The sequence below is a fragment of the Pleurodeles waltl genome, chromosome 10, assembly GCF_031143425.1.
Source record: "Pleurodeles waltl isolate 20211129_DDA chromosome 10, aPleWal1.hap1.20221129, whole genome shotgun sequence".
NCBI lineage: Eukaryota > Metazoa > Chordata > Amphibia > Caudata > Salamandridae > Pleurodeles > Pleurodeles waltl.
This window is the reverse complement of record NC_090449.1, coordinates 1,046,373,432-1,046,387,468: the sequence shown is the minus strand read 5'-3', so window position 1 is coordinate 1,046,387,468 and position 14,037 is coordinate 1,046,373,432. Positions and strand designations below refer to the sequence as shown.

The 14,037-nt window shown below is 45.4% G+C and overlaps 1 long non-coding RNA gene across 2 annotated transcripts in view; it reads left to right on the top strand.

Moving 5' to 3' along the window:
• Positions 1-708: 708 nt before the first annotated feature.
• The window catches only part of LOC138262197 (uncharacterized), a 72,939-nt gene continuing 59,610 nt past the window's right edge, over positions 709-14,037 (top strand). For both annotated transcript variants that reach the window (XR_011199215.1, XR_011199214.1), the window contains exons 1-2: positions 709-1,183; positions 2,265-2,421. This is a non-coding gene — a long non-coding RNA (uncharacterized lncRNA). The remainder of the gene's footprint in view (positions 1,184-2,264; positions 2,422-14,037) is intronic.

The window sequence follows — 14,037 nt, the reverse complement described above, 5'->3', positions numbered from 1 at the left end:
TGGCACTGTGCCCAACCTCAGATGCACCTAATCCACACTCCGGGAGGCTTCCAGCCATCTGCAGCAGGGGTTGGCCATACCACTCCTGTGCCAACCTCATTCCAAGCTGAAAGGGGGCAGGCAGATGGATCGAGGTTGGGGGGGGGAGGTTCCTGTCACTTTCTAAGTAGGCACCCAGGGGGTCCCACGTGCCACTTTTATTGGGCACATCCATACACCTGAAAATATAGGAAATGGAGAAGCCATCTCGCCGTCACTGAAATCAGCCAGGGAGACTCGACTTCGAAGCACACCCATGGAATTACTTGTCCTGAAACAATTTAAAAAGCACCCGAGGATCAGACAGCCCTCGCTGGCGCCGACTGCAAGTTTCCAAAACTTGCCTGGAAGAAGGAATGTGCAACGTCCCCAGAAATGCGCCGCTAATCAATCATTCTGATTGAAGATACGCACGTGGCCAGACGTTCTGCTTCAGATGCGATTGCCAAATGCAAATCAATGTTTTAATAATCCCGTTTCTTTTAATTGCACGCAATTACTTCATTTGATACTGTTCCAAACGCAAAGCGGAGCCTGCGGAGACAGCAAGGTCTGGGCCAGCGTCCACATCTGCGCAGGGGCCTTTCCTCTAATGGCTCGCCCACCTGGGGGCGCGTCATCAGATTGGCTGCTGGGAGATGCATGCATCATTTTTGCGCATCATGGGGCCGAGTCACAAAACATTTCCCGGGCATAATTGTGACCCAGGCCTCCTAAATCCTGTATGCGTAAATTACCGGTCAGTACCCGGAGCCAGAAACAATTCCACAAGAGCTTTAAGTGAGGCGGGCCCTGACGGTTCTCAGACCCGGCAGTAATCAAAAACAGGCTTTGAAAGGGTTTTTGTCCGGCTCTATGATCCTGTCCTTACCTTTACTTGTAAAACACTGATCGATTGATCAACTATAGCAGTAAAAAGGTGTAATGTCGTCCATGTGAGCTGTGTAATCCCTGCTTACCTATCACGTTTCACCTCATTTTTCATTCCACGAGTCTCTGCTTTTTTCAGGACGTGTTTCTGTTGCTTGTTTATGCAATTTATGACTCAAGTATAGCGCCTACTTCGAACTCAGTAGCTTTCAGGGGAGTTTAAGCTGTGAGTAGGTGTTTATGATGGCGGACGACTGAGAGGTGCAAAGTGAAGGTAAGTGAGAGTTCCTCACAGTGCCAGTCATTGGCTCATAAAGGTGTGTAGACTATATGCACATCCAGTCCTTGGCCTCTCTGCAGAGCGCATAGAGATGTGGTTGTATATTTTTCAATTGTAATTGGGGGAAAGTGTGTGAAGGAGATATACAGCTGTCAAAATATGGTCACTTCCAAAGGAGATGGAAATATACTGCCTACAGGTGACTGATGATTCTATCCTTGAGGGGGGGAGGGGAGGAGGTGTACTAATAGACATTAACAAGCATTTGCAATGCAACGGTTCTCGCGTTTGCTCGTGTTAGAACTAATAGCGTTGTACACTCCTAACCGGACTTTTCACTCGTAATGAAACCTATCGGCAAAAGTGCAATTATGTACGTAACCAGGAAAAGTGCAATTAACTGTGTAACAGGGTCGATATTATGCAAAGCGCTCGACTTCTGCCAAGCGAGATCGCGCTGCAAAAATAGAGAAAAAGTAGTCCACGAACCGGACGGAAAACAGCGAAGCCTTGTATGTTTTCTGTACTTGGTCGATGCGCTCGAGGAGGGCTAACCACCGGAAAAGGCATGACGTATGCGTACCTTCCACTAATGAAATCAAGCAGATTCTAACAGGCAAGCCCACGAACCAATGAAAGACACTGACCAGATGTGGACGGGGCTCCGAGCCCTTTTTAATTCCTAAAGCGTCTCGCTAGCATAAACGCATGCGGAAGCACACGCGACGCAGGCTCGACCCTAAAAAAAGAAGTACATGCAGAAGGAGAGAGTGAAAAGGCAGTGTTGAAGAGGAATGGGATGACATATGAGACAGAAGTTACAGGCTTTCAGAAAGATGGGAAAAAACAGGGGTGTCTAGTTTGAGAGACTGAAGAGTAAAGCGCTGTGAAGTGGAGATTGGGAATGTCTGAGACACTCTGAAGGTTGCTACAAAGGCTTAGAAGTGTTTAATTCACAGTCTCATGTTTTTAAAATTGAGACATTTGAATTCCAATTATTCACAACAAAATCAGTGTTATTTATCTGCAACAGCTAACAAGCATTGACAAAGCCAATATTTCTTCCTTATTTTAGGTGTATGCATTGTGTGTAATATGCCTGGATGCAATAAGAGAAAACTCACAGAGAGGAACACAAACATCGGCCACGTGACAAGCACAGGACTTTAGTTCACAAGTTTTAAGCCACCCACATAATTACACAGACCACGCCTCCTGGAAAGGACTGATCGGTAAGCTTCTATGGTCATACCTTTTTCTGGGACCTCCCACCTTTTTTCAACCCACTTAACGCACTGATTATAATGTACGTAAACTGCACTCTGTAAATTGTATACTTATAAAATCCAGTGGATGAGTTAATGTGTATAATCCCTGGTGTGTAATGGAGGACTGGGGAGAGAAATGCAGTGCAAATAAAATGATCATTGATAACTATGGGCCAGATGTATCATTTTATCCAATAGCGATGACCTAATTGTGAATTTTTGTGAATTGCAATTAAGTAATCGCTATTGGAATGTATGAAACTCCAGGAGTGTCATACTGCAATTCGCAACGGCTCGCAAATGGACCTACCTCATTAATATTCATGAGGGAGGTCGCAATTTACGAGGCATTGCGAATGGCTACAGTCACAGGGATGGTGGCCTGCTGGGCTCAGCAGACCACCATGTCTGTGATTACTTTTCAATAAAGCAATCTTTTTTTTTTTTAAATGCAGCCTTAAAGGAAAACAAGATGTGTTAAAAAATGAAAAATGAAAAGTTTCCTTTTCATTTTTTAAGAGCAGGCAGTAGTCCGCGGGACCACTGCCTGCTCTTAATAAACGTTTTTGCATGCACTCACAAAGGGGAAGGGTTACCACCAATTTGAAATTGGTGGTGACCCCTTCCCCTTTGCGAATGGGTTACCACCAATTTGAAATTGGTGGTAACTGCGATTGTTTTGCGTCCGCATTCACGGTCACAAAACAATCCTACATAGCTCTGCGATTCCGTATTAGGAAGGGACGCCCTTGACACGCCCCTTCCCAATACCGAATCGGTATGTAGTCGCAATTCCAATTTGCGATTCGGTAACAAGTTACCGAATCGCAAATTGGATTTGTTATATACCAAAATGCAGTTTTTGCGATCGCTGAACACTTTGACACATCTGGCCCTATGTCTTGTAATGTATTGCTCACATTTATTTGCAAATCTGACAGCTGGTACAAGTGGTAAAGAAATTGCGGGAAATATTGCAATAGTTGACATTTCCATAATGTATGTTTAGGAGGAACAAACATTTAAAATAAATCATATTCCTACAAAGAAAAATGGAAACTCAAGGAACAATGTAATACGCAGACTTCACATCTCTAAGATAAGGAGAACATGCATAAGCTAACAATGTGTGAAATACCATTAATTGGTGTTCACAAAGGTAAATTCAGCCATAAAAATAGCTTTATTCACAAATGTAACCTTGTTAAGGGCTGCCAAGAATTCACAAAGGGATTCCTGGAAGGTGTAAACCCATTTTCAAATGCAGAAATCTCTGCAGCTGTAAATTCCTCTGAAAGGGTGTAAAAGTGGGCATTCCAAGGTGTGGTTTGACTTGGAAATTTGCGAATGCCCACAAAACTGTGATCTATCCCTTTTACAACCTGGATAAGTGATATTTCCAATCCAGCACAGGGCTGGCGTAAATCCACTTTCAGGGAGCGAAGGCAATGGACCATTCCTCCGTTTTCACCTGGTGCATCTTTTCGAATGAACGTCTATGAATAAGGAAAAGAAGAAAATAATGTGAATTCGGGGGCAGAGAACGCTGCCGATGTATTTCCGACATCCTTTATGAATACGCCTCATGTCCCCACATGAATATGTTCTGGATGGCTGTGAAACAGCCAGTCTTTCTTCCATGAGATGGTGGGTGTTACATGTTGGAATTATGAGAGCAAAGACATGTTGCCTCTGATTGTTTGCATCCTAAAGGGGATAAATACGTGGGACAAAGCAGAATACAAACAAAACTCCACTCACAGATGAAAGAGACATTGGTAAGGAGGTTGGCTGTCATCATCAACAGAATAGACTATGGGAACACTGTGCAGAGGGACATCAAACCTGCTCACGAGAAGACTGCAGACCATTCAAAACACAGCAGCCAGGCTACTCCTTGACCTCTCAAGCTGAGCCCACATCACACCACACCTCAGGGATCTCCACTGGCTCCCGATACACACACTTCACACGCATCACACACACACCTGCAAAGCACTCCACAACACAGGCCCTTCTACCTGAATAGCCACATTCATTTCCACCAACCTTCCAGACACATCTGCTCGTCCAAACTCTTACTTGCACACATCCCAGGCATATGGACAACTAAATCGAGGTGTCGAGCCTTCTCTGTAGCAATGTTGTGTCCTCAAATCTCAGATTGTGAGACCAGAACTCATAGAAAAGAGTTCCGAACTCGCCCAGAAATAAATACGTCTGAAGTGGTGGGGGCGCCTACCTCACCACTGGTTCCAAAAGAGGTGCATTAGGCTTCTCAGAACTTAAAAAAGAGGGTTTCCAAGACCTTCCTTCTGTCAGGCTAGAGTCACAGAAACCACCAGCCACGTCTAGTCTGTCCATCTCCTTTCCTTTTGTGGCACCTTGAGTCATAATGTATATGTGCCCTGATCACTACCACAAACAGGCGTGTTCTCACCAAAGTACAAAACAAAACCAACTAGGGACTGGCGGAAAATGCTCTACTATAGGAAAACGGGTAGAATGTCATTTCACTGCCAACTCAGGGTCCAATGATCTCAACGTCTTGGTACTTCCAGAATGCCAGTGGGCTGGAGGATGGGCATCACAGGAAGGGTACTTCAAATACATGTTTACAGTTCAGATATCACAGGCATTCAATCATCATCCTTTAAGAACATGCAGAGTAAGTCCTTGTAGTTTGCCTGACTTCCTAAGTGAGTGATTAGCTGTTGACTGACCTTGATTGCCCTGAGATAAGTTTAATCTAGCAGCTGCCAAGCATCCCCAAGGCAGAAACATGTTTGAAACGTCAGCGAACAGAACCATTAAAGAAGCAGAGTGCACGACCCGTTACTGCCCCAATTAGATGGTACCCAGATCACATCAGGTGCAAGAAGTCGACCCCAACTGGGTCCTGCACAATGTTCGACGTAAATCACATCGGCTACAACAAAAATGTTATCACCTTCTTCTTTCACCACATTCCCTATCATCCCACGTCTCCTCTTCCTGTCCTCATGCCTCCCTCCCTCCACACCCCTCCTCATCCTTTGCCAGCAGTGACCCCTTTTTGTTTCTTTTCACTGCTGCCTGGCGGTGATGTCATTATTGGCCCTGCCAACCTATGTAGCCCTTTGTAACCTTTGATTGTGTGTTTTATACTGGTTTATATCAATGGGAGTTATATATGACTCACACATAACAGGAGCAGGCGCCCCACTCTCTGGGTTTCTCATCATTAATTCCACTCCCTTGGTTTCCCAAATCAGATCGAGTTGAGTTCCTTAGTACATGATAACCAATATTGGGGGGAAGCACCTATAGTCTGAAAATGCATGCGAACAATAAATAAAGCAATTCCTGTCTAATAGTGCCTCCACTCTGCTGGCTTTTCGAGGAGCTATGTGAGGGTCGTTCCCCACCAGGCAATAATCTTATCCAGTGGCATATGGCAGCACACCACCCAGGTAGTAACTTAAATGCACCAACCAAGAATAACACTAGTGTGCTTAGAACACTTTCATGAATTATGCTTGCATCTTCAAATATGTTTAAAAAACACAAGATTAATTGATTTGATATAGCTCGTAATGTTCCTACCGTGCTCAAATCAGTAAGTAGCCAATTACTTCTTAAATTACTAAACTGCTATAGGTCTTTGCTTTTAAGTAAGGCATTCTCTTTGTGTAAACTAATGTTCTTTTTCTTCAAACACCTTTCTGTTACTTCGGTTCAGGTGTGAATAAACTGGATTGATTTCTTGACCATTAGACATAGAATACTGGAAATGTCCCTTGAAGGTCAGCATCTGCGGTAACTGTGAAAGCCATTCCATTTATGCATCTCACTGGAGCTCTTCAGCCATCAGCTCTGCCTCAGTCTGTTTCCTTGTTGCTAGGTAAACATGAAAACACGACAACGGATCTTGTCTTTGTAGTTGTTCTGGAGAGCTAGACCAATTAACTTCACTGTGCGGTTAAATTCTCTAAAATGGCTAAGACCTGTCAGGGATACATTAAAAAACGAAGCAACGCACGACTTTCGTTTCTGTATCCCTTTTAGTGTGAATGAATTTCCAGGACCAATTTCAGCTTCTGAACTCTGTTCAGCCTGGGTCATCTGTGAAATGTCACCAGTAGGTCCATTTTCACAGACTCTCACCTTAATATAACTAGTAACTAACTTGCTGTGGAAGAGTTTGTTTGCGCAGACCCCCCGCGAAACCTTATGTCTCAGGTCGTGTGAGGGAACAATTCCTTTTGAAGTTTGGAGGTCTTCACATTTGCATCTCCACCCGGCTCTAATTAATACTTTCTCTCTCTACCTCAATTTCTTAGTGTTTACCTGGCAGAGTCAAAGAAAGCAATACTCCTTGGGCCACTTGGGACCTTGAATCAGCAAATACTGCTTTGTGCCACACAGCACAAACATAGTTTTTTAGCAGGACATGTGAATTCGCAAAATATTTATTAGACCAACTTGATAAATCCTTTACAAAATCATATTTTTGAAATGCATAAAATACTATAATCAACTAATTGATCAATACATTAATCTACATATACTGGATTGTAAAGGCATATGGGCCAATTCATTCACTCCTGTTTGGTTGTCACGGATTTACATGGGCTACACTTGTCCTCGAGCATGTTCATGGTGTATTTGTGTTTGTTTCACTGTAAGAGTGAATGGAAGGTGCCCACCTGGGATACCTTGAGCATAGCCGCAGAAGAGGGTGGTCTCCCTGCACGCTGTCCTTTGTCCATAATGGACATATAGGGCCTGATTACAACTTTGGAGGAGATGTTAATCCGTCCCAAAAGTGACGGTAAAGTGACGGATATACCACCAGCCGTATTACGAGTCCATTATATCCTATGGAACTCGTAATACGGCTGGTGGTATGTCCGTCACATTTGGGTCGGATTAACACCTCCTCCAAAGTTGTAATCAGGCCCATAGTCTGTACTCCCCTATGCGTTGCGCAACCAGTCTTAGACGGTGGGGAACTTCTATTGCTTTGTGTAACATATGAATCGCTTGATACAATGAAACACACTCCTGTCACCTAATAACTGTGTCCTTATTCTGGTTCCGCCTGTGGCCAATAGAGGTCTCCGCATTGCCCTGGCCAAACGGGCCTGACATTGGACTTCTAGCATCAGAAACTGCAAAGGTGAAATGGGGTCTGCAAGAGCTGAGCTTAGCTAATTCCTTCTCTCAGGGAGAATGTCTTCCAAAGAAGCAATGGAATGAAGCCCACGAGATGGGGCTCTCTTTTTCTAGATCTCCAGTTGGTTCAAACTCAGGGACGTTTTAAGGCAGGGGCCAAGAGGTCCCAGGGTCCCAGCCTTTCATGGGGCCTGTGATACAGCCAGCTGTGTTCTGAAGAGTCATGCCCTGATGACCTTGAATAATTCTCAAATAGATTGTTTTAAAATCTGTTTTCCCTTAACTTATTTTTATTGTGGGTAATGTGCGAGAGTCTTTTACAAACATTTGCAGAGAAATGTTGTGTTTAGGTTCCATGCACTTTCCATAAGAAAAGTTTTTTTTAGATCTAAACAGGACCGCGGATACGAGAAACAGGAGGGTGTCACAGAGTTTATTTGCAGTAATATTAGTGAGCAGCTGCTGTGTTACTGTATCGGAAACACAGGTCAATATCCCTGAATTATAGATACAAACATATTTAGAATTTAGACGAGTGTGCCTCTGCACTGTCAGTGACCTGGTCAAAGAGGGCATGAAAGAGCTGAAATTGGACCATAAATTCAAAGCTGTTCTGAATATACCCTCCCAAAACACGTTTGGCACAGGGCCCCAAAATCTTTTAAGATGTCCCTGTTCAAACTAATGGGCGTACTGATGATGAAACCTTTAAACATGATAATGGCAGGTTCAATGAATCAATCAATCAACCATGGATTTGTAGAGGGCGGCTAATCACCCATAGGGTCTCAAGGTTCCATATCAATATTATTTTTCATTCCCAAGAACTCTTTACCTTCTTAAAAATTATCTTGTAAGTAATTTTACTGATGGGGACCATCTCTCCATTTAATTGTTTTTGACGTTTTTTTGTATCAAACAAATTATAGGCTGTTTTCCAAGAACACTTTTCCTTTTGTATAAAGTACTTTCTAGTTTTACTGTTAGTGGCCAACTCTTCATTTCAGTATTGCTTTAATGCTTTTCTGTCAAGCAAAATGTACACTCCTGAGTTACCACCGTACTATACTAAGCGTATTACGGTGAGGTAAACTGAAACTGCCCTCAACATATTCAGTGTACAGAGCTTGATTGAGACCAAACCACTCAATAAGGTAAATTCCCTGTGCTGGCATGAACATTTAATATTATGAGCTGCAGAATGTTTTTAGATACATCCTAATAATGATTTAAGTGAGCCTTCCCAGGGATGTACATATCTTAAGAGGATTTCTCCCTGTTTTGCTAAAGAACGTAAAGCTCTAAAAACGTATAGAGTCATGCTGCAGTCGCATGTCCCGCTGGGGTGCGTGGCGCGGCCAAACCAGGAAGTGAGGAGGAGGTGGCTTAGGCAGGGGACGCGGTCTAATTTTTCCAAGTTCCCCTGCAAAGGACCGCCTCCAGGAATTCTGCGTTAGTCAAGGTTGAGATTCATGGATGCAGCTGAGCTGAGAGTCTCTGCTGCCTGCAATTAATTTAAAAAAATGAATTACTTACTGCCTCGCTGAAGGTAGTTTTCTGCAGACTCCTCTTGTCCACTCTTGGAATTCTTTGTGTCAATGATTCCAGCGCTTCCTGACTCCTCCTCTCATGTGGCTGACCCTTCGGCGTTTGGTCATATTTTCCCATCTCTCGTGATACCTGCAGAGACACAAAGGGTATAAGAGGGTTTACCAACAGCTGCCCGTTCTTCTAGGTTGTTAAAGTGTATGATTACCATACATTTTTGGATATATACTCACCGTCTAGTGCTGTGGCTCAAGGAGCTCTTGTTGTTGGTGATTATTTACTCTGCAAAATTAGGACGAGGCAGTAATTTGGTGTTTGCAAACGCACATCGATTTAGATTAAAGAAACAATTATTTCGAAGAGTCTTCTGGGTCTCCATGGGACATTATTTAGTCACTACTCCTATGGATCTTTGATTTTTGCTAGACATTGAAGGAATGATTTAATTCCATTAGTATCTGGGCTGCCGCAAACCATTATTTTCTTATTTTTAGGTAATAATTATGTTCTACAGAACACAATCACACTCATGAGTTTCATCCACTCAGGAGCACCCCCAACCCCGGCCCGCACAGGGTCTTCAACCTCGGAAGAAACAAGATCAGCCGCCAGCTCACCACTATCCTCAACGCCTCGTTAACCATGGCCACTTTTCCAGGAGCCTGGAAACATGCAGAGATCAGACGCCTCTTCAAGAAGCCCTCTGCACACCCCAGCAAGCTCCAGAATTTCCACATGATCTACCTCTTTCCGTCCCCGCCAAAGTCCTGGAGAAGGCTTTTAACCTCCAACTGGCCGAACACCTGGAGAGAAACAACCAGTTAGACCTCTCCAAATCAGGCTTCAGAGCCAATCACAGCACTGAGAGAGCTCTTATCACCTCAACAGATGAAATCCGTGCCCAAGCTCAACAGTGGAGAAGCAAATGCTCTGATCCTGCTCGACCTCTCCGTCGCCCCTGACACCCTCTCCCACCACACACTGATTAACCGACTACTCCAGATTGTGATCACAATGCGTTAGATGGATGGCATCCTCCCTCACGGGACGCATCCAGAGAGTCTGCCACCGGCCTTCATCTCAAAGGTCAAGCACACCATCTGTGGCGACCCCCAAGGCTCTTCCCTAAGCCCAACACTCTTCAACGCCTACATGACACCACCCGCAGACACTATGAGGTCACACATCATCAACATCATCTCCTATGCTGATGACACGCAACTTGTCCTCTCGATCTCTACAGACCCCACCAAGATGAAGACCAACGTCTACAAGTGTATGAAGAACATTTTGCCTGGGTGAAGGGCAACTGCCTGAATCTCAACACGGACAAAAAAGAGGTTCTGATCTTCGGCAGACACTCAACCCTTTGGAACAACTCCTGGTGGGCAGCAGAGCTCGGAACCACCCCCACACTGAAAGATCACACCTGCAACCTCAGCATCATTCTCAACAGGGAACTCTCAATGAAATGCCAGGTCAACACCATTTCCTCAGCCTGCTTCCACATGCTCTGCAAGATCTTTAAGTGGCTCTTCATCGGCACAAGGAAGACAGGGAAGCAACCCCTCATCACCAGCGGACTGAACTACGACAATGCACTCTACGCAGGCACAACCCCCAAAGTCATGCAAAGACTCCAGACGATTCAGAATGCAGCTGCCAGCCTGATCCTCAACCTGCCCAAGGGAACCCACATCCCCCAGCACCTGAAGGACCTCCATTGGCTCCTGACCCAGAACAAATGCCACTTCAGGCTCCTGACCCATGCCTACAAAGTTTTCCATAACCAAGGACCCACCTACCTGAACCACCGCCTCCACCAACCGACCAGGTACATCTGCCCTCGCAAAGATAACACGCACACGCTGTTCCCATGCCGGAGAACGCTCCTTCCCCCACCTCGCTGCCAAAGCCTGGAATGCCCCCCCTCCACCTCCGTGCAGGAACCCTCACTGACCCACTTCAGAAAGGGACTGAAAACCTGGCTTTTCGAATAAACACCTGCAGCAAGCACCTGGATACCCACTTGGGTGACAAGCTGTGCCATACAAATAACACCTGATTGATTGATTGATTGATTGATTGATTGATTGATTGATTGATCCTAGTAGTAGTGACTTTCTGGGTACTTATCAACCTATATTCTGTATTTATTTCAGTCCCTTAGGATTGACCTTGCATACTCAGGGTTCCAGCTGCTAGATTTTAGTAGGAAAGTGAGAGATATTAAGTAAGAACTTATGCTTAACCAATTTATGTTCAATGCATGGTTATGTTTTTGACTTAAAAGAGAAGGTCCTAAAATATATTGTATTCTTGCCGATGTACAATGATACTAGAACAGTGAGGGAATCTGCAGTATGAGGAACTGATGCAGTCACCTTGAAGGGGCCCTGAGGGCCCAATCTTTTGTTTTTTCTCCACTTCCCTTTTCCTCTGGGTGCACTTCTCACCTGGACTTATATTTATTTCTCAGGTGGTTGCAGGGCCTGGGTGGCTACGGACCCGCTTCTGGCATTCGCGTCTCGCTCCCACAAGAGCCATATCAAACTTGGTTGTGTCCAGACGCTATCTCTAAATTATTATGAAGGTAAAAAGGATGTAAATATATGTCATTTAAGGAGATAAAACAGCCCTGCATTCAAGAGATTAAAGAAAAAATTGCAGGCTTCTTCCTTAAAAATTGGAAACAGATTTTAAATGTCATCCAGTCAGGGAATTCCCGCCCATTTTAGCATAAAGTAAATAACGGTGTACAGATTCTGCATTGTTCTTTTTTAAATGTAACAATTCCTCAATGCTTGTGGCCTTTTATCTGTTAAAGGGACTTTGGAAACCCCTACGTTGAATCCTGAATGGGGCATTGTGTTTGCCCCCTCCCTTGTGGGTGGATTGTGCAGAATGGTCTGATCTTCTACTCTTGGAAGGGACCTTGGAAGGGACCCTTAATTAAACCACTCTTTAGAAAAGAGTAGAAAAAATAATTTGGCATGCTATTGACTCATCTCCGTGATGGATATAGACCGACAAATCTTTACTAAATTTAACTGCTCCATCAAAACAGGTTTGATCCCTTTGGAACAGGTAGGATTTTAGTATGGGCAATCCACAATGGATCATTGTTTTGTACTATTTTGACTTTTTCACAGAAAATGGCTAACAGGCCTCAATTTAGCTTCTTTTTAGGTTTAACATCATGTATTTAATTCCGTAGATCACCCTTAACTTTGGTCTAATCTTGAAAGTTGGGATATTTCTGTATGGTTATTATCTTTCAATTATATTTTTGCTTCATTGAGGCAATTGGACTAGAGTTTACATTCCAGTGAAGAAAATTAATTGATGAGATATCAATAAAAAATGGTCTAAAACAGGGAGCGTGGCCAAGCCGGTGACCAAGATGGCCGTACGGCATTGAAGCGCCGAACAGGGTCGGCTCTCCAACATGCCGCTGACCAATATCTAATGTCCTTTGTGATGCAGGTGGTGTCCCGATCTATCCTCCCCTCCATTGTACCTGTTCTGGCACATTTAGCCCCTACAGCGAGCCCATGCATGGGGTAAATCCTTGCAAAGTGTTGCTGTGGCCTGACGTGGCTCCCAGAAGCCCTGCGATGACAGGGCTGCGGGTGGGCTTGGGAGCCGGGCTCCAGCATCACACTGTATGCCCATCTGCTGCAGCTGAAAATCCTGGCAGTGCAGGATATGTGGAGGAATCACCCGGCACTGACCTTACCTGTCTACTGCAGCTGAAAACCCAGGCAGCGCTGTATATGTGGAGGACTTGCCCGGTGCTGAAAATACCTGCCCACTACCACTAACGGCAGCGGGTGCGTCACGGACTGTTGCATCTGTTCTGGGTGCTTCGGAGGTGGCCACCTCTGGGCCTTCATGAGGCTGCCGGACGTGGAGTGCCCGTCTCCCAACCTTGGTGCTGCCCCAAGTGAGCTACTGTGGGGCCCTGCCTGCCGGGCGGTGGCTGAGGCCCTGTAACATGTACTGTCTCACTAGGAACCTGTGGAGGGGTCAGCGGTTTTCTCCATGGCTGTAAGTTTGACTGCCCTGGCTGCAACACGTGGGTGCCCTAGGATTGGGCTCCTGCTACCCTGCTATTCCTGGTGCTGCACATGGGGTGGGGTGAGCTCCTTGGAGGCATTTGTGTCCTTCTCCTGGGGGACAGCGTCCCACCCAGCCTTCTGTGAGCTGCACTGCTGATGCTCTGTCCCCCCTATTCCTGTTATTGCTGGGGCAAATGGCACCCTCTGAGTCACTTTCCCCGGCCTTGGATAGGTGGCAAGCACCTGCACCCCTCCCAGATTGGTGACTTTGACAATGATGCCTCCTGGCTCTTGTTGGACACACGCCACGGGGCGCGGAGACCCCAAGCAGCGCAAACGGACATTTTATTCTACCTTAACCTCAAGATAGCAGCCTTCGAACTCTACAGTGGAGGACCCGCCTCCCTTCCCCACTAACTCTATTCCTACTGATGGTGCTGCCACCATAATGGCAGAGCCTCGAGCTGGCTTCCAGGTGATTGACACCCGCTTCGACACTCTTGGCGCCTGCCTGGATTGGACAAGTAAGAGGTTAGACCACCATGCGACACGCCTGGATGGAGCTGAGAGCTCTGTCTCAGGTGGAGGATGGCTCGGCGGAAGCTCTGAAGCACTAGGGGAGGTTGGAGCGGATGCTGAAGACGGAGGTGGACACAAATTGAGAACTTGAAGCTTGTACACGCCAGAATAATATCTGCATTTCTGGGTTTGCTGAAACCACCAACGTGAGCCAGTCTGATACTTTTTTAGAGAAGCTTCTCACTGACCTCTTTGGATGTTCGGACTTCACAGAAACCTTCATTGTGGAATGCGA